General features: G+C 37.1%; 1 protein-coding gene and 1 pseudogene across 7 annotated transcripts in view; one reads left to right on the top strand and one right to left on the bottom strand.

Annotated features, from left to right (window-relative positions):
* The window catches only part of CaMKI (Calcium/calmodulin-dependent protein kinase I), a 407,212-nt gene that overhangs the window by 101,872 nt on the left and 284,613 nt on the right, over nt 1-20,727 (top strand). The window lies entirely within an intron of this gene.
* LOC138858042 (uncharacterized) lies at nt 1,891-2,990 on the bottom strand (annotated as a pseudogene).

The raw sequence follows: 20,727 nt of genomic DNA, 5'->3' as shown, positions 1-20,727 counted from the left end.
TCGCCATAATATTATATATATACAACAGCAGTACATATAACGGGATATTCACATTAAAACAGAACAAATTTTTAATGTGATATTTGTTATTCTCGTTCAGTTTCGCTAGTTCACGGAAATCATTTAAATTGCTTTCCACAAAAATATAGGAGTGTTAGACATTTCCGTTCATAATATTTAATTTTTACTAGTAAGTGTAGTCTAGCAGAAATTTGAATTAGTAATTGTTACAATAATTTAATGATTGGATTTTTCTTCAGTAGGAGAGAAAAACATTCTACAGAAGTAATGTGGGAAACGATAAAAACAAACCAAAAACAAAATGGGCGAAAGCGCCAAACATCCATTGTTGACTATCCAACATAGGCCACTACTACAACATTAATGCTTTTGCGTCGGCCAGGAGCATCAGCGATGTACGAAATTTATCACCTAACACTAACTCCTTGAAGGCGATTGTCAAAGGACAAAAAGTCTACAAAAAGTACCGCTACTAAAAAAACACGTAGAAGTCCGTATACTAAAGCAAAAAGTATGTTTCCTGGCCTATGTTCAAATGACGAAAAAAATTGTGTTCAGATGAATCCAAAATTAAATTATTTGTTAGTAAAAGTTCTGGACCTTTTGTCCGACATTCCCCCAATATTATTAGGGGAAATTAAATTATGACAATTAGCAAAGTCAAATGGTATACTCGTTTTTGATTTCTTTGTGGATCTTACCGCCTTGTTCTATGTTGACCGATATTTTCGGTAAAAAGTCAGCTATAGGCACTGGGTTCCACATATTCAGTACCTAGGGGCTTGAACAGTTTTGATTCGATTTAGACAATTTTTGGTCACAAAGGGGCATACTTTAAACGTATTACTCTCGCAAAGTTTTACGCCGATATAATCAGTGGTGCTTGATTTGCATACTGGAAAGTAAAAACATCAGATGGAATTTAAAATGCTGTTATATGGGAAATAGGCGAGGTTGTAATCCGATTTCGCCCATTTTCGTACTATAATATAGAAATATGAGAAGAATATTATGTACCGAATTTGGTTGAAATCGGTTAAACAGATCTAACTGACTAATTTTGAACGTTGTTCCTATAAAGCCATCCCAGAGATAAAAATTTAATGTCTCTGGCTTGTTTAGTGCTTTATTTATCGCGCTTTTAGTAGTTTTTAACAGTACCGTTATATGAGGAGTGGGCGGGGTTGTCACCCGATTTCACCCATTTTCACACCGTCGATAGAGATGCTAAAAACATTTGTTCCCAGTGAATTTTTTTTTATTATGGCTTCAGTGGTATAGGTGATATGCACATTAAACCTATTAGGGGGTGGGACCACGCCCACTTAAAAAAAAAATTGAACTGTAGATGCCCCTCCCTAATGTGATCCTGTATACCAAACAACAGCCTTGTATCTTATTGTGGAGCTTAAATATGGCAATTTAATTGGTTTGTGAGCGTGGCAGTGGTCCGATTACGCCCATCTGCAATACCGTCTTATATACATAACCCTATATCTAACACGATTAGTTTTAGGCGATACAAACAACCGTTTGGTGAACAAAACTATTATACTCTGTAGCAACAGGTTGCGAGAGTATAAGAAGTAAGGAAGGGCTAAGTTCGGATGCAACCGAACATTTTATACTCTCGCATAGTCAAATGGTATACTCGTTTGGGATTTCTTTATATATTTTAATAATTAGAGCAATCGTCTTGTGTTTTGTTGTATACGCTTATAATTTATTTTATATAAAATGAATTACAACTGTATTGAGGAGTATAAAAATAAATCGTTTTTTGACAATGAATAACATTTTTTATTTATTTTATCGATATTATTATACATGTTTAGCTTTAAAATAATAAATATTAACAAGTTTAAAACTATTATATACTCGTATTCCTGCTTATTTGTGAAATGGATTTTACAGGGCATTTGCTGGCTTGCTTTAGTTTAACGATTGGTTTGATTTGACATTTGCTTGATCTTCCTCAGCTTTGCGTTTACGTCCAACTGGATTATTGGGCTGGTTACAGTTGCGTGCAATATGGCCACTTTTTCCACAGTTGAAGCATTTAAACACAGCATCATTTTTCTTATGCGCTTCCGTGGATTTTTCTAGTGCTTTCTGCATGTCGTCCATTTTTTCAAGTAATTGGTTCACCCAATTGTGTTCCTTTATTTTTACTTTGTGAGTTTTAAATGTTTGATTGCAAAGCAGAGATGCAGTTTCCTGTGTCAGAGCATACGATACGGTTTCTGCAAACGTCAATTTTGGACATGCTAATGCAGCGAATCGTGTAGTGTTATCTCGTATTCCATTGACGAAAGTCTGAATTTTCGTGTCCTCGATATATTCCATGGATTTATGTGCATAAGCTAAGTGAGCTTACCTCTCAATCTCTGTAGAAAACTCCTGCAGAGACTCATTGGCTTTCTGGCGGCGATTTCGTAACTCGATTTCAGAGATCTGCTTCCTGTGCTCACTACCATACCGTCTTTCTAATTCACCCATCAACGTTTCATAATTACTCGCCTCGCAGTTTGAAATGGTCTGTAATATTTCCGCTGCAGATCCTTGTAATGCAGCGAACAATGCAGCTTCTTTATCTTCAGTGTTCCAATTATTTGAAGATGCCGTCTTTTCGAATTGAAGCTTAAAAACGGGGAACGGAACAGTGCCATCAAAGGTGGAGGTTTTACCTTGGCAGAAACTGTTGACACAATTGGCCGATTTAATTGTAGCTCGCGGAGACGATCTTTTAATTCATCCATTTCAGTTTTAATTCTATCCCGCTCTTCCGAAATCTGTGAGAACACTTCTGCTATTTGTGAGGTCACCTGTGCTGATATATGTGCATCTTGCGCTGCAAACTGCTCTTCCAACTGTGTGGACACCTGTGCTGATATACGTGCATCTTGCGCTGCGAACTGCTCTTCCAACTGCGTTTTTAACGCGGACAATTGGGATTGTTGTGCCAACATTTGTGATGACACCTCTGCTATTTAATGGTTTATACGTGCATCCTGCTCTTTAAATTGTGTCGATATTTCTGTTGATATTTGCATTGACATTTGCGTTGACATTTGAGACATACGTGTATCCTGCTCTTTAAATTGTGTCGACATTTGCGTTGACATTTGAGACATCTCTTTCCCAATCTGCGATATTGCAGCAAAAATCATGTTTATGTCCGCAATCTTTGACGAGCATTGAGTTTCTTCCTTTTCTTCTATCGTTGTTGTCTCTTCCTCTAATTCCATGTGAAAGACATATTCCTCAACATTAATATTTTCCGCCTCTGTGGTCTCTCAACCGTGATTGCAATTCAGTTTTTAATCCATTTGTCGGCAAACCACTTTGCTCCAGCTCCTTTTTCAGTTGTGGAATCTTCAGATCGTTAAACTTGACCATTTTCAAATAACTATCTCCTTGGGAATTTATTTGACAATCCCACTTCTGACACCAATTGTAACGGGTTTCTCGATAAATCGTCTAACTATAACTCACTCTTGAGTTCGATCACTGGATTGTTAAATTAAAGTCCCAATTTAATGCTATACACTTATCTTTATTTCCAATTCCAACAACTTAACACTTATTGCTCGAAATTAGAACTTACAACTTATTGCTTATAGCTTAATTGCTCTATACACGGCAACACTCTAATTAGAACTGTCCTGCTGCACAATCCGGCAGCCCTTATATAGTAAATTTTTAACAAAAGTTCGCTACTAGAACATTCTGGCAACTACGAATTCACTGTCTAGTTGCTTCTGGCAGTTTATCGTCAATTCTGATTTGTTCTCGTACTCGTGTTCGCCATAATATTATATATATACAACAGCAGTACATATAACGGGATATTCACATTAAAACAGAACAAATTTTTAATGTGATATTTGTTATTCTCGTTCAGTTTCGCTAGTTCACGGAAATCATTTAAATTGCTTTCCACAAAAATATAGGAGTGTTAGACATTTCCGTTCATAATATTTAATTTTTACTAGTAAGTGTAGTCTAGCAGAAATTTGAATTAGTAATTGTTACAATAATTTAATGATTGGATTTTTCTTCAGTAGGAGAGAAAAACATTCTACAGAAGTAATGTGGGAAACGTTAAAAACAAACCAAAAACAAACTGGGCGAAAGCGCCAAACATCCATTGTTGACTATCCAACATAGGCCACTACTACAACATTAATGCTTTTGCGTCGGCCAGGAGCATCAGCGATGTACGAAATGTATCACCTAACACTAACTCCTTGAAGGCGATTGTCAAAGGACAAAAAGTCTACGAAAAGTACCGCTACTAAGAAAACACGTAGAAGCCCGTATACTAAAGCAAAAAGTATGTTTCCTGGCCTATGTTCAAATGACGAAAAAAATTGTGTTCAGATGAATCCAAAATTAAATTATTTGTTAGTAAAAGTTCTGGACCTTTTGTCCGACATTCCCCCAAATTATTAGGGGAAATTAAATTATGACAATTAGCAAAGTCAAATGGTATACTTGTTTTAGATTTCTTTGTGGATCTTACCGCCTTGTTCTATGTTGACCGATATTTTCGGTAAAAAGTCAGCTATAGGCACTGGGTTCCACATATTCAGTACCTAGGGGCTTGAACAGTTTTGATTCGATTTAGACAATTTTTGGTCACAAAGGGGCATACTTTAAACGTATTATTCTCGCAAAGTTTTACGCCGATATAATCAGTGGTGCTTGATTTGCATACTGGAAAGTAAAAACATCAGATGGAATTTAAAATGCTGTTATATGGGAAATAGGCGAGGTTGTAATCCGATTTCGCCCATTTTCGTACTATAATATAGAAATATGAGAAGAATATTATGTACCGAATTTGGTTGAAATCGGTTAAACAGATCCCAAGATATAGGTTTTCACTTAAAAGTGGGCGGTGCCACGCTCACTGACTAATTTTTAACGTTGTTCCTATAAAGTCATCTCATACCATCCCAGAGATAAAAATTGAATGTCTCTGGCTTGTTTAGTGCTTGATTTATCGCGCTTTTAGTAGTTTTTAACAGTACCGTTATATGGGGAGTAGGCAGGGTTGTCACCCGATCTCACCCATTTTCACACCGTCGAAAAAAAACTGCAGATGCTCCTCCCTAATGTGATCCTGTATACCAAATAACAGCCTTGTATCTTATTGTGGAGCTTAAATATGGCAATTTAATTGGTTTGTGAGCGTGGCAGTGGTCCGATTGCGCCCATCTGCAATACCGTCTTATATACATAACCCTATATCTAACACAATTAGTTTTAGGCGATACAAACAACCGTTTGGTGACCAAAACTATTATACTCTGTAGCAACAGGTTGCGAGAGTATAAGAAGTAAGGAAGGGCTAAGTTCGGATGCAACCGAACATTTTATGCTCTCGCATATTCAAATGGTATACTCGTTTGGGATTTCTTTATATATTTTAATAATTAGAGCAATCGTTCTTGTGTTTTGTTGTATACGCTTATAATTTATTTTATATAAAATGAATTACAACTGTATTGAGGAGTATGAAAATAAATCGTTTTTTGACAATGAATAACATTTTTTATTTATTTTATCGATATTATTATAAATGTTTAGCTTTAAAATAATAAATATTAACAAGTTTAAAACTATTATATACTCGTATTCCTGCTTATTTGTGAAATGGAGATTACAGGGCATTTGCTGGCTTGCTTTAGTTTAACGATTGGTTTGATTTGACTTGATCTTCCTCAGCTTTGCGTTTACGTCCAACTGGATTATTGGGCTGGTTACAGTTGCGTGCAATATGGCCACTTTTTCCACAGTTGAAGCATTTAAACACAGCATCATTTTTCTTATGCGCTTCCGTGGATTGTTCTAGTGCTTTCTGCATGTCGTCCATTTTTTCAAGTAATTGGTTCACCCAAGTGTGTTCCTTTATTTCTACTTTGTGAGCTTTAAATTTTAATTAAAATTTTGGACATGCTAATGCAGCGAATCGTGTAGTGTTATCTCGTATTCCATTGACGAAAGTCTGAATTTTCGTGTCCTCGATGTATTCCATGGATTTATGTGCATAAGCTAAGTGAGCTTACCTCTCAATCTCTGTAGAAAACTCCTGCAGAGACTCATTGGATTTGAGAGATCTGCCTCCTGTGCTCACTACCATACCGCCTTTCTAATGCACCCATGAACGTTTCATAATTACTCGCCTCGCAGTTTGGAATGGTCTGTAATATTTCCGCTGCAGATCCTTTTAATGCAGCGAACAATGCAGCTTCTTTATCTTCAGTGTTCCAATTATTTGAAGATGCCGTCTTTTCGAATTGAAGCTTAAAAACGGGGAATGGAACAGTGCCGTCAAAGGATGGAGGTTTTACCTTGGCAGAAACTGTTGACACAATTGGCCGATTTAATTGTAGCTCGCGGAGACGATTTTTTAATTCATCCATTTCAGTTTTAATTCCATCCCGCTCTTCCGAAATCTGTGAGAACACTTCTGCTATTTGTGAGGTCACCTGTGCTGATATATGTGCATCTTGCGCTGTAAACTGCTCTTCCAACTGTGTGGACACCTGTGCTGATATACGTGCATCTTGCGCTGCGAACTGCTCTTCCAACTGCGTTTTTAACGAGGACAATTGGGATTGTTGTGCCAACATTTGTGATGACACCTCTGCTATTTGTTGGGTTATACGTGCATCCTGCTCTTTAAATTGTGTCGATATTTCTGTTGATATTGTGTCGACATTTGCGTTGACATTTGAGACATCTCTTTCCCCATCTGCGATATTGCAGCAAAAATCATGTTTATGTCCACAATCTTTGACGAGCATTGAGCCTCTTCCTTTTCTTCTATATTTGTTGTCTCTTCCTCTAATTCCATGTGAAAGACATATTCCTCAACATTAATATTTTCCGCCTCCATGGCCTCTCAACCGTGATTGCAATCAGTTTTTAATCCATTTGTCGGCAAACTACGTTGCTCCAGCTCCTTTTTCAGTTTTGGAATCTTCAGATCGTTAAACTTGGCCATTTTCAAATAATTATCTCCTTGGGAATTTATTTGACAATCCCACTTCTGACACCAATTGTAACGGGTTTCTCGATAAATCGTCTAACTATAACTCACTCTTGAGCTCGATCACTGGATTGTTAAATTAAAGTCCCAATTTAATGCTATACACTTATCTTTGTTTCCAATTCCAACAACTTAACACTTATTGCTCGCTATTCGAACTTACAACTTATTGCTTATAGCTTAATTGCTCTATACACGGAAACACTCTAATTAGAACTGTCCTGCTGCACAATCCGGCAGCCCTTATATAGTAAATTTTTCACAAAAGTTCGCTACTAGAACATTCTGGCAACTACGAATTCGCTGTCTAGTTGCTTCTGGCAGTTTATCGTCAATTCTAATTTGTTCTCGTACTCGTGTTCGCCACAATATTATATATATACAACAGCAGTACATATAACGGGATATTCACATTAAAACAGAACAAATTTTTAATGTGATATTTGTTATTCTCGTTCAGTTTCGCTAGTTATGGAAATGGATAAAAAAAAAACCAAAAACAAAATGAGCGAAAGCGCCAAACATTCATTGTTGACTATCCAACATAGGCCACTACTACAAAATTAATGCTTTTGCGTCGGCCAGGAGAATCAGCGATGTACGAAATTTATCACCTAACACTAACTCCTTGAAGGCGATTGTCAAAGGACAAAAAGTCTACGAAAAGTACCGCTACTAAGAAAACACGTAGAAGCCCGTATACTAAAGCAAAAAGTATGTTTCCTGGCCTATGTTCAAATGACGAAAAAATTGTGTTCAGATGAATCCAAAATTAAATTATTTGTTAGTAAAAGTTCTGGACCTTTTGTCCGACATTCCCCCAATATGTTAGCAAAGTCAAATGGTATATTCGTTTTAGATTTCTTTGTGGATCTTACCGCCTTGTTCTATGTTGACCGATATTTTCGGTAAAAAGTCAGCTATAGGCACTGGGGTCCACATATTCAGTACCTAGGGGCTTGAACAGTTTTGATTCGATTTAGACAATTTTTGGTCACAAAGTGGCATACTTTAAACGTATTACTCTCGCAAAGTTTTACGCCGATATAATAAGTGGTGCTTGATTTGCATACTGGAAAGTAAAAACATCAGATGGAATTTAAAATGCTGTTATATGGGAAATAGGCGAGGTTGTAATCCGATTTCGCCCATTTTCGTACTATAATATAGAAATATGAGAAGAATATTATGTACCGAATTTGATTGAAATCGGTTAAACAGATCCCAAGATATAGGTTTTCACCTAAAATGGGCGGTGCCACGGCCACTGACTAATATTGAACGTTGTTCCTATAAATTCATTTCATACCATCCCAGAGATAAAAATTGAATGTCTCTGGCTTGTTTAGTGCTTGATTTATCGCGCTTTTAGTAGTTTTTAACAGTACCGTTATATGGGGAGTAGGCAGGGTTGTCACCCGATTTCACCCATTTTCACACCGTCGAAAAAAAATTGAACTGCAGATGCTCCTCCCTAATGTGATCCTGTATACCAAATAACAGCCTTGTATCTTATTGTGTAGCTTAGGTATGGCAATTTAATTGTTTTGTGAGCGTGGCAGTGGTCCGATTACGCCCATCTGCAATACCGTCTTATATACATAACCTATATCTAACTCGATTAGTTTTAGGCGATACAAACAACCGTAGGGTGAACAAAACTATTATACTCTGTAGCAACAGGTTGCGAGAGTATAAGAAGTAAGGAAGATCTAAGTTCGGATGCAACCGAACATTTTATACTCTCGCATAGTCAAATGGTATACACGTTCTTGTGTTTTGTTGTATACGCTTATAATTTATTTTATATAGAAGGAATTACAACTGTATTGAGGAGTATGAAAATAAATCGTTTTTTGACAATGAATAACATTTTTTATTTATTTTATCGATATTATTATACATGTTTAGCTTAAAAATAATAAATATTAACAAGTTTAAAATTATTATATACTCGTATTACTGCTTATTTCTGAAATGGAGATTACAGGGCATTTGCTGGCTCGCTTTAGTTTAACGATTGGTTTGATTTGACATTTGCTTGATCTTCCTCAGCTTTGTGTTTACGTCCAACTTGATTATTGGGCTGGTTACAGTTGCGTGCAATATGGCCACTTTTTCCGCAGTTGAATCATTTAAACACAGCATCATTTTTCTTATGCGCTTCCGTAGATTTTTCCAGTGCTTTCTGCATGTTGTCCATTTTTTCAAGTAATTGGTTCACCCAAGTGTGTTCTTTTATTTCTACTTTGTGAGCTTTAAATGTTTCATTGCAAAGCAGAGATGCAGTTTCCTGTGTCAGAGCATACGAGACGGTTTCTCCAAGCATCAATTCTGGACATGCTAATGAGGCGAATTGTGTAGTGCTATCTCGTATTCCATTGACGAAAGTCTGAATTTTCGTGTCCTCGATGTATTCCATGGATTTATGTGCATAAGCTAAGTGAGCTAACCTCTCAATCTCTGTATAAACCTCCTGCAGAGACTCATTGCCTTTCTGGCGGCGATTTCGCAACTCGATTTGAAAGATCTGCTTCCTGTGCTCACTACCATACCGTCTTTCTAATGCACCCATCAACGTTTCATAACTACTCGCCTCGCAGTTTGGAATGGTCTGTAATATTTCCGGTGCAGATCCTTTTAATGCAACGAACAATGCAGCTACTTTACTTTTCAGTCAGCTTAAAAACGGGGAACGGAACAGTGCCATCAAAGGATGGAGGTTTTACCTTGGCAGAAGCTGTTGACACAATTGGCGGATTTAATTGTAGCTCGCGGAGACGATCTTTTAATTCATCCATTTCAGTTTTAATTCTATCCCCCTCTTCCGAAATCTGTGAGAACACTTCTGCTATTTGTGAGGTCACCTGTGCTGATATATGTACATCTTGCGCTGCAAACTGCTCTTCCAACTGCGTTTTTAACGAGGACAATTGGGATTGTTGTGCCAACATTTGTGATGACACCTCTGCTATTTGTTGGGTTATACGTGCATTCTGCTCTTTAAATTGTGTCGATATTTCTGTTGATATTTGCATTGACATTTGCGTTGACATATGAGACATACGTGTATCCTGCTCTTTAAATTGTGTCGACATTTGCGTTGACATTTGAGACATCTCTTTCCCCATCTGCGATATTGCAGCAAAAATCATGTTTATGTCCACAATCTTTGACCAGCATTGAGCCTCTTCCTTTTCTTCTATCTTTGTTGTCTCTTCCTCTAATTCCATGTGAAAGACATATTCCTCAACATTAATATTTTCCGATTCCATGGCCTCTCAACCGTGATTGCAATTCAGTTTTTAATCCATTTGTCGGCAAACCACGTTGCTCCAGCTCCTTTTTCAGTTTTGGAATCTTCAGATCGTTAAACTTATCCATTTTCAAATAATTATCTCCTTGGGAGTTTATTTGACAATCCCACTTCTGACACCAATTGTAACGGGTTTCTCGATAAATCGTCTAACTATAACTCACTCTTGAGCTCGATCACTGGATTGTTAAATTAAAGTCCCAATTTAATGCTATACACTTATCTTTATTTCCAATTCCAACAACTTAACACTTATTGCTCGCTATTCGAACTTACAACTTATTGCTTATAGCTTAATTGCTCTATACACGGAAACACTCTAATTAGAACTGTCCTGCTGCACAATCCGGCAGCCCTTATATAGTAAATTTTTAACAAAAGTTCGCTACTAGAACATTCTGGCAACTACGAATTCGCTGTCTAGTTGCTTCTGGCAGTTTATCGTCAATTCTGATTTGATCTCGTACTCGTGTTCGCCACAATATTATATATATACAACAGCAGTACATATAACGGGATATTCAAATTAAAACAGAACAAATTTTTAATGTGATATTTGTTATTCTCGTTCAGTTTCGCTAGTTCTCGGAAATTATTTAAATTGCTTTCCACAAAAATATAGAAGTGTTAGAAATTTCCGTTCACAATATTTAATTTTTACTAGTAAGTGTAGTCTAGCAGAAATTTCAATTAGTAATTGTTACAATAATTAAATGATTGGATTTTTTTTTAGTAGGAGAGAAAAGCATTCTTCAGAAGTAATGTGGGAAATGATAAAAAAAAAAACAAAAAAAAAATGAGCGCAAGCGCCAAACATTCATTGTTGACTATCCAACATAGGCCACTACTACAACATTAATGCTTTTGCGTCGGCCAGGAGCATCAGCGATGTTCGAAATTTATCACCTAACACTAACTCCTTGAAGGCGATTGTCAAAGGACAAAAAGTCTACGAAAAGTACCGCTACTAAGAAAACACGTAGAAGCCCGTATACTAAAGCAAAAAGTATGTTTCCTGGCCTATGTTCAAATGACGAAAAAAATTGTGTTTAGATGAATCCAAAATTAAATTATTTGTTAGTAAAAGTTATGGACCTTTTGTCCGACATTCCCCCAATATGTTAGCAAAGTCAAATGGTATACTCGTTTTAGATTTCTTTGTGGATCTTACCGCCTTGTTCTATGTTGACCGATATTTTCGGTAAAAAGTCAGCTATAGGCACTGGGGTCCACATATTCAGTACCTAGGGGCTTGAACAGTTTTGATTCGATTTAGACAATTTTTGGTCACAAAGTGGCATACTTTAAACGTATTACTCTCGCAAAGTTTTACGCCGATATAATAAGTGGTGCTTGATTTGCATACTGGAAAGTAAAAACATCAGATGGAATTTAAAATGCTGTTATATGGGAAATAGGCGAGGTTGTAATCTGATTTCGCCCATTTTCGTACTATAATATAGAAATATGAGAAGAATATTATGTACCGAATTTGGTTGGAATCGGTTAAACAGATCCCAAGATATAGGTTTTCACCTAAAATGGGCGGTGCCACGCCCACTGACTAATATTGAACGTTGTTCCTATAAAGTCATCTCATACCATCCCAGAGATAAAAATTGAATGTCTCTGGATTGTTTAGTGCTTGATTTATCGCGCTTTTAGTAGTTTTTAACAGTACCGATATATGGGGAGTAGGCGGGGTTGTCACCCGATTTCACCCATTTTCACACCGTCGATAGAGATGCTAAAAACATTTGTTCCCAGTGAATTTTTTTTATTATGGCTTTAGTGGTATAGGAGATATGCACATTAAACCTATTAGGGGGTGGGACCACGCCCACTTAAAAAAAAAAACTTAAACTGCAGATGTCCCTCCCTAATGTGATCCTGTATACCAAATAGCAGCCTTGTATCTTATTGCGGAGCTTAGGTATGGCAATTTAATTGTTTTGTGAGCGTGGCAGTGGTCGGATTACGCCCATCTGCAATACCGTCTTATATACATAACCCTATATCTAACTCGATTAGTTTTAGGCGATACAAACAACCGTTTGGTGAACAAAACTATTATACTCTGTAGCAACAGGTTGCGAGAGTATAAGAAGTAAGGAAGGGCTAAGTTCGGATGCAACCGAACATTTTATACTCTCGCATAGTCAAATGGTATACTCGTTTGAGATTTCTTTATATATTTTAATAATTAGAGCAATCGTTCTTGTGTTTTGTTGTATACGCTTATAATTTATTTTATATAGAAGGAATTACAACTGTATTGAGGAGTATGAAAATAAATCGTTTTTTGACAATGAATAACATTTTTTTTATTTATTTTATCGATATACATGTTTAGCTTAAAAATAATAAATATTAACAAGTTTAAAATTATTATATACTCGTATTTCTGCTTATTTGTGAAATGGAGATTACAGGGCATTTGCTGGCTCGGTTTAGTTTAACGATTGGTTTGATTTGACATTTGCTTGATCTTCCTCAGCTTTGCGTTTACGTCCAACTGGATTATTGGGCTGGTTACAGTTGCGTGCAATATGGCCACTTTTTCCGCAGTTGAAGCATTTAAACACAGAATCATTTTTCTTATGCGCTTCCGTAGATTTTTCCAGTGCTTTCTGCATGTTGTCCATTTTTTCAAGTAATTGATTCAGCCAAGTTTGTTCCTTTATTCCTACTTTGTGAGCTTTAAATGTTTGATTGCAAGGCAGAGATGCAGTTTCCTGTGTCAGAGCATACGAGACGGTTTCTGCAAACGTCAATTTTGGACATGCTAATGCAGCGAATCGTGTAGTGTTATCTCGTATTCCATTGACGAAAGTCTGAATTTTCGTGTCCTCGATGTTTTCCATGGATTTATGTGCATAAGCTAAGTGAGGTAACCTCTCAATCTCTGTAGAAAACTCCTGCAGAGACTCATTGGCTTTCTGGCGGCGATTTCCCACTCGATTTGAAAAATCTGCCTATTGTGCTCACTACCATACCGTCTTTCTAATGCACCCATCAAAGTTTCATAACTACTCGCCTCGCAGTTTGGAATGGTCTGTAATATTTCCGCTGCAGATCCTTTTAATGCAACGAACAATGCAGCTACTTTATCTTCAGTGTTCCAATTATTTGAAGATGCCGTCTTTTCGAATTGAAGCTTAAAAACGGGGAACGGAACAGTGCCATCAAAGGAAGGAGGTTTTACCTTGGCAGAAGCTGTTGACACAATTGGCCAATTTAATTGTAGCTCGCGGAGACGATCTTTTAATTCATCCATTTCCGTTTTAATTCTATCCCCCTCTTCCGAAATCTGTAAGAACACTTCTGCTATTTGTGAGGTCACCTGTGCTGATATATGTGCATCTTGCGCTGCAAACTGCTCTTCCAACTGTGTGGACACCTGTGCTGATATACGTGCATCTTGCGCTGCGAACTGCTCTTCCAACTGCGTTATTAACGAGGACAATTGGCATTGTTGTGCCAACATTTGTGATGACACCTCTGCTATTTGTTGGGTTATACGTGCATCCTGCTCTTTAAATTGTGTCGATATTTCTGTTGATATTTGCATTGACAATTGCGTTGACATTTGAGACATACGTGTATCCTGCTCTTTAAATTGTGTCGACATTTGCGTTGACATTTAAATCATCTCTTTCCCCATCTGCGATATTGCAGCAAAAATCATGTTTATCTCCACAATCTTTGACGAACATTGAGCCTCTTCCTTTTCTTCTATCTTTGTTGTCTCTTCCTCTAATTCCATGTGAAGGACATATTCCTCAACATTAATATATTCCGCCTCCATGGCCTCTCAACCGTGATTGCAATTCAGTTTTTAATCCATTTGTCGGCAAACCACGTTGCTCCAGCTCCTTTTTCAGTTTTGGAATCTTCAGATCGTTAAACTTGGTCATTTTCAAATAATTATCTCCTTGGGAATTTATTTGACAATCCCACTTCTGACACAAATTGTAACTCACTCTTGAGCTCGATCACTGGATTGTTAAATTAAAGTCCCAATTTAATGCTATACACTTATCTTTATTTCCAATTCCAACAACTTAACACTTATTGCTCGCTATTCGAACTTACAACTTATTGCTTATAGCTTAATTGCTCTATACACGGCAATACTCTAATTAGAACTGTCCTGCTGCACAATCCGGCAGCCCTTATATAGTAAATTTTTAACAAAAGTTCGCTACTAGAATATTCTGGCAACTACGAATTCGCTGTCTAGTTGCTTCTGGCAGTTTATCGTCAATTCTGATTTGTTCTGGTACTCGTGTTCGCCACAATATTATATATATACAACAGCAGTACATAGGTATAACGGGATATTCACATTAAAACAGAAGAAATTTTTAATGTGATATTTGTTATTCTCGTTCAGTTTCGCTAGTTTTCGGAAATCATTTAAATTGCTTTCCACAAAAATATAGGAGTGTTAGACATTTCCGTTCATAATATTTAATTTTTACTAGTAAGTGTAGTCTAGCAGAAATTTGAATTAGTAATTGTTACAATAATTTAATGATTGGATTTTTCTTCAGTAGGAGAGAAAAACATTCTACAGAAGTAATGTGGGAAACGATAAAAACAAACCAAAAACAAAATGGGCGAAAGCGCCAAACATCCATTGTTGACTATCCAACATAGGCCACTACTACAAAATTAATGATTTTGCGTCGGCTGTGCTGTTATATGAGAAATAGGCGAGGTTGTAATCCGATTTCGCCCATTTTCGTACTATAATATAGAAATATGAGAAGAATATTATGTACCGAATTTGGTTGAAATCGGTTAAACAGATCCCAAGATATAGGTTTTCACCTAAAATGGGCGGTGCCACGGCCACTGACTAATATTGAACGTTGTTCCTATAAAGTCATCTCATACCATCCCAGAGATAAAAATTGAATGTCTCTGGCTTGTTTAGTGCTTGATTTATCGCGCTTTTAGTAGTTTTTAACAGTACCGTTATATGGGGAGTAGGCGGTGTTGTCACCCGATTTCACCCATTTTCACACCGTCGATAGAGATGCTAAAAACATTTGTTCCCAGTGAATTTTTTTTATTATGGCTTTAGTGGTATAGGAGATATGCACATTAAACCTATTAGGGGGTGGGACCACGCCCACTTAAAAAAAAAAACTTAAACTGCAGATGTCCCTCCCTAATGTGATCCTGTATACCAAATAGCAGCCTTGTATCTTATTGCGGAGCTTAGGTATGGCAATTTAATTGTTTTGTGAGCGTGGCAGTGGTCCGATTACGCCCATCTGCAATACCGTCTTATATACATAACCCTATATCTAACTCGATTAGTTTTAGGCGATACAAACAACCGTTTGGTGAACAAAACTATTATACTCTGTAGCAACAGGTTGCGAGAGTATAAGAAGTAAGGAAGGGCTAAGTTCGGATGCAACCGAACATTTTATACTCTCGCATAGTCAAATGGTATACTCGTTTGGGATTTCTTTATATATTTTAATAATTAGAGCAATCGTTCTTGTGTTTTGTTGTATACGCTTATAATTTATTTTATATAGAATGAATTACAACTGTATTGTGGAGTATGAAAATAAATCGTTTTTTGACAATGAATAACATTTTTTATTTATTTTATCGATATTATTATACACCTTTAGCTTAAAAATAATAAATATTAACAAGTTTAAAATTATTATATACTCGTATTCCTGCTTATTTGGGAAATGGAGATTACAGGGCATTTGCTGGCTCGCTTTAGTTTAACGATTGGTTTGATTTGACATTTGCTTGATCTTCCTCAGCTTTGCGCTTACGTCCAACTGGATTATTGGGCTGGTTACAGTTGCGTGCAATATGGCCACTTTTTCCGCAGTTGAAGCATGTAGACACAGAATCATTTTTCTTATGCGCTTCCGTAGATTTTTCCAGTGCTTTCTGCATGTTGTCCATTTTTTCAAGTAATTGATTCACCCAAGTTTGTTCCTTTATTCCTACTTTGTGAGCTTTGAATGTTTGATTGCAAGGCAGAGATGCAGTTTCCTGTGTCAGAGCATACGAGACGGTTTCTGCAAACGTCAATTTTGGACATGCTAATGCAGCGAATCGTGTAGTGGTATCTCGTATTCCATTGACGAAAGTCTGAATTTTCGTGTCCTCGATGTTTTCCATGGATTTATGTGCATAAGCTAAGTGAGGTAACCTCTCAATCTCTGTAGAAAACTCCTGCAGAGACTCATTGGCTTTCTGGCGGCGATTTCCCACTCGATTTGAAAGATCTGCTTCCTGTGCTCACTACCATACCGTCTTTCTAATGCACCCATCAAAGTTTCATAACTACTCGCCTCGCAGTTTGGAATGGTCTGTAATATTTCCGCTGCAGATCCTTTTAATGCAACGAACAATGCAGCGACTTTATCTTCAGTGTTCCAATTATTTGAAGATGCCGTCTTCTCGAATTGAAGCTTAAAAACGGGGAACGGAACAGTGCCATCAAAGGATGGAGGTTTTACCTTGGCAGAAGCTGTTGACACAATTGGCCGATTTAATTGTAGCTCGCGGAGACGATCTCTTAATTCATCCATTTCCGTTTTAATTCTATCCCCCTCTTCCGAAATCTGTAAGAACACTTCTGCTATTTGTGAGGTCACCTGTGCTGATATATGTGCATCTTGCGCTGCAAACTGCTCTTCCAACTGTGTGGACACCTGTGCTGATATACGTGCATCTTGCGCTGCGAACTGCTCTTCCAACTGCGTTTTTAACGAGGACAATTGGGATTGTTGTGCCAACATTTGTGATGACACCTCTGCTATTTGTTGGGTTATACGTGCATCCTGCTCTTTAAATTGTGTCGATATTTCTGTTGATATTTGCATTGACATTTGCGTTGACATTTGAGACATCTCTTTCCCCATCTGCGATATTGCAGCAAAAATCATGTTTATGTCCACAATCTTTGACGAGCATTGAGCCTCTTCCTTTTCTTCTATCTTTGTTGTCTCTTCCTCTAATTCCATGTGAAAGACATATTCCTCAACATTAATATTTTCCGATTCCATGGCCTCTCAACCGTGATTGCAATTCAGTTTTTAATCCATTTGTCGGCAAACCACGTTGCTACAGCTCCTTTTTCAGTTGTGGAATCTTCAGATCGTTAAACTTGGCCATTTTCAAATAATTATCTCCTTGGGAATTTATTTGACAATCCCACTTCTGACACCAATTGTAACGGGTTTCTCGATAAATCGTCTAACTATAACTCACTCTTGAGCTCGATCACTGGATTGTTAAATTAAAGTCCCAATTTAATGCTATACACTTATCTTTATTTCCAATTCCAACAACTTAACACTTATTGCTCGCTATTCGAACTTACAACTTATTGCTTATAGCTTAATTGCTCTATACACGGAAACACTCTAATTAGAACTGTCCTGCTGCACAATCCGGCAGCCCTTATATAGTAAATTTTTAACAAAAGTTCGCTACTAGAACATTCTGGCAACTACGAATTCGCTGTCTAGTTGCTTCTGGCAGTTTATCGTCAATTCTGATTTGTTCTTGTACTCGTGTTCGCCACAATATTATATATATACAACAGCAGTACATATAACGGGATATTCAAATTAAAACAGAACTAATTTTTAATGTGATATTTGTTATTCTCGTTCAGTTTCGCTAGTTATGGAAATGGATAAAAAAAAAAACCAAAAACAAAATGAGCGAAAGCGCCAAACATTCATTGTTGACTATCTAACATAGGCCACTACTACAACATTAATGCTTTTGCGTCGGCCAGGAGCATCAGCGATGTACGAAATTTATCACCTAACACTAACTCCTTGAAGGCGATTGTCAAAGGACAAAAAGTCTACGAAAAGTACCGCTACTAAAAAAACACGTAGAAGTCCGTATACTAAAGCAAAAAGTATGTTTCCTGGCCTATGTTCAAATGACGAAAAAATTGTGTTTAGATGAATCCAAAATTAAATTATTTGTTAGTAAAAGTTCTGGACCTTTTGTCCGACATTCCCCCAATATGTTAGCAAAGTCAAATGGTATATTCGTTTTAGATTTCTTTGTGGATCTTACCGCCTTGTTCTATGTTGACCGATATTTTCGGTAAAAATTCAGCTATAGGCACTGGGGTCCACATATTCAGTACCTAGGGGCTTGAACAGTTTTGATTCGATTTAGACAATTTTTGGTCACAAATGGCATACTTTAAACGTATTACTCTCGCAAAGTTTTACGCCGATATAATAAGTGGTGCTTGATTTGCATACTGGAAAGTAAAAACATCAGATGGAATTTAAAATGCTGTTATATGGGAAATAGACGAGGTTGTAATCCGATTTCGCCCATTTTCGTACTATAATATAGAAATATGAGAAGAATATTATGTACCGAATTTGGTTGAAATCGGTTAAACAGATCCTAAGATATGGGTTTTCACCTAAAATGGGCGCTGCCACGCCCACTTACTAATTTTGAACGTTGTTCCTATAAAGTCATCTCATACCATCCCAGAGATAAAAATTGAATGTCTCTGGCTTTTTTAGTGCTTGATTTATCGTGCTTTTAGTAGTTTTTAACAGTACCGTTATATGGGGAGTAAGCCGTTATATGGGAAGTGTACCGTATCGGGTTGTCACGCGATTTCACCCATTTTCACACCGTCGAAAAAAAATTGAACTGCAGATGCTCCTCCCTAATGTGATCCTGTATACCAAATAACAGCCTTGTATCTTATTGTGGAGCTTAGGTATGGCAATTTAATTGTTTTGTGAGCGTGGCAGTGGTCCGATTACGCCCATCTGCAATACCGTCTTATATACATAACCCTATATCTAACTCGATTAGTTTTAGGCGATACAAACAACCGTTTGGTGAATAAAACTATTATACTCTGTAGCAACAGGTTGCGAGGGTATAAGAAGTAAGGAAGGGCTAAGTTCGGATGCAACCGAACATTTTATACTCTCGCATAGTCAAATGGTATACTCGTTTGAGATTTCTTTATATTTTTTAATAATTAAAGCAATCGTTCTTGTGTTTTGTTGTATACGCTTATAATTTATTTTATATAGAAGGAATTACAACTGTATTGAGGAGTATGAAAATAAATCATTTTTTGACAATGAATAACATATTTTATTTATTTTATCGATATTATTATACATGTTTAGCTTAAAAAATAATAAATATTAACAAGTTTAAAATTATTATATACTCGTATTCCTGCTTATTTGGGAAATGGAGATTACAGGGCATTTGCTGGCTCGCTTTAGTTTAACGATTGGTTTGATTTGACATTTGCTTGATCTTCCTCAGCTTTGCGCTTACGTCCAACTGGATTATTGGGCTGGTTACAGTTGCGTGCAATATGGCCACTTTTTCCGCAGTTGAAGCATTTAAACACAGCATCATTTTTCTTATGCGCTTCCGTAGAGTTTTCCAGTGCTTTCTGCATGTTGTCCATTTTGCAAGTAATTGGTTCACCCAAGTGTGTTCCTTTATTTCTACTTTGTGAGCTTTAAATGTTTGGATGCAAAGCAGAGATGCAGTTTCCTGCGTCAGAGCATACGAGACGGTTTCTGCAAACGTCAATTTTGGACATGCTAATGCAGCGAATCGTGTAGTGTTATCTCGTATTCCATTGACGAAAGTCTGAATTTTCGTGTCCTCGATGTATTCCATGGATTTATGTGCATAAGCTAAGTGAGCTTACCTCTCAATCTCTGTAGAAAACTCCTGCAGAGACTCATTGGCTTTGTGGCGGCGATTTCGCAACTCGATTTGAGAGATCTGCTTCCTGTGCTCACTACCATACCGTCTTTCTAATTCACCCATCAACGTTTCATAACTACTCGCCTCGCAGTTTGGAATAGTCTGTAATATTTCCGCTGCAGATCCTTTTAATGCAACGAACAATGCAGCTACTTTATCTTCAGTGTTCCAATTATTTGAAGATGCCGTCTTTTCGAATTGAAGTTTAAAAACGGGGAACGGAACAGTGCCATCAAAGGAAGGAGGTTTTACCTTGGCAGAAGCTGTTGACACAATTGGCCAATTTAATTGTAGCTCGCGGAGACGATCTTTTAATTCATTCATTTCAGTTTTAATTATATCCCGCTTTTCCGAAATCTGTAAGAACACTTCTGCTATTTGTGAGGTCACCTGTGCTGATATATGTGCATCTTGCGCTGCAAACTGCTCTTCCAACTGTGTGGACACCTGTGCTGATATACGTGCATCTTGCGCTGCGAACTGCTCTTCCAACTGCGTTATTAACGAGGACAATTGGGATTGTTGTGCCAACATTTGTGAT

Source organism: Bactrocera oleae, chromosome X, assembly GCF_042242935.1.
Source record: "Bactrocera oleae isolate idBacOlea1 chromosome X, idBacOlea1, whole genome shotgun sequence".
NCBI classification, from domain to species: Eukaryota; Metazoa; Arthropoda; class Insecta; order Diptera; family Tephritidae; genus Bactrocera; species Bactrocera oleae.
The sequence above is the reverse complement of the archived record's forward strand: the minus strand, read 5'-3'. Positions and strand labels throughout refer to the sequence as shown.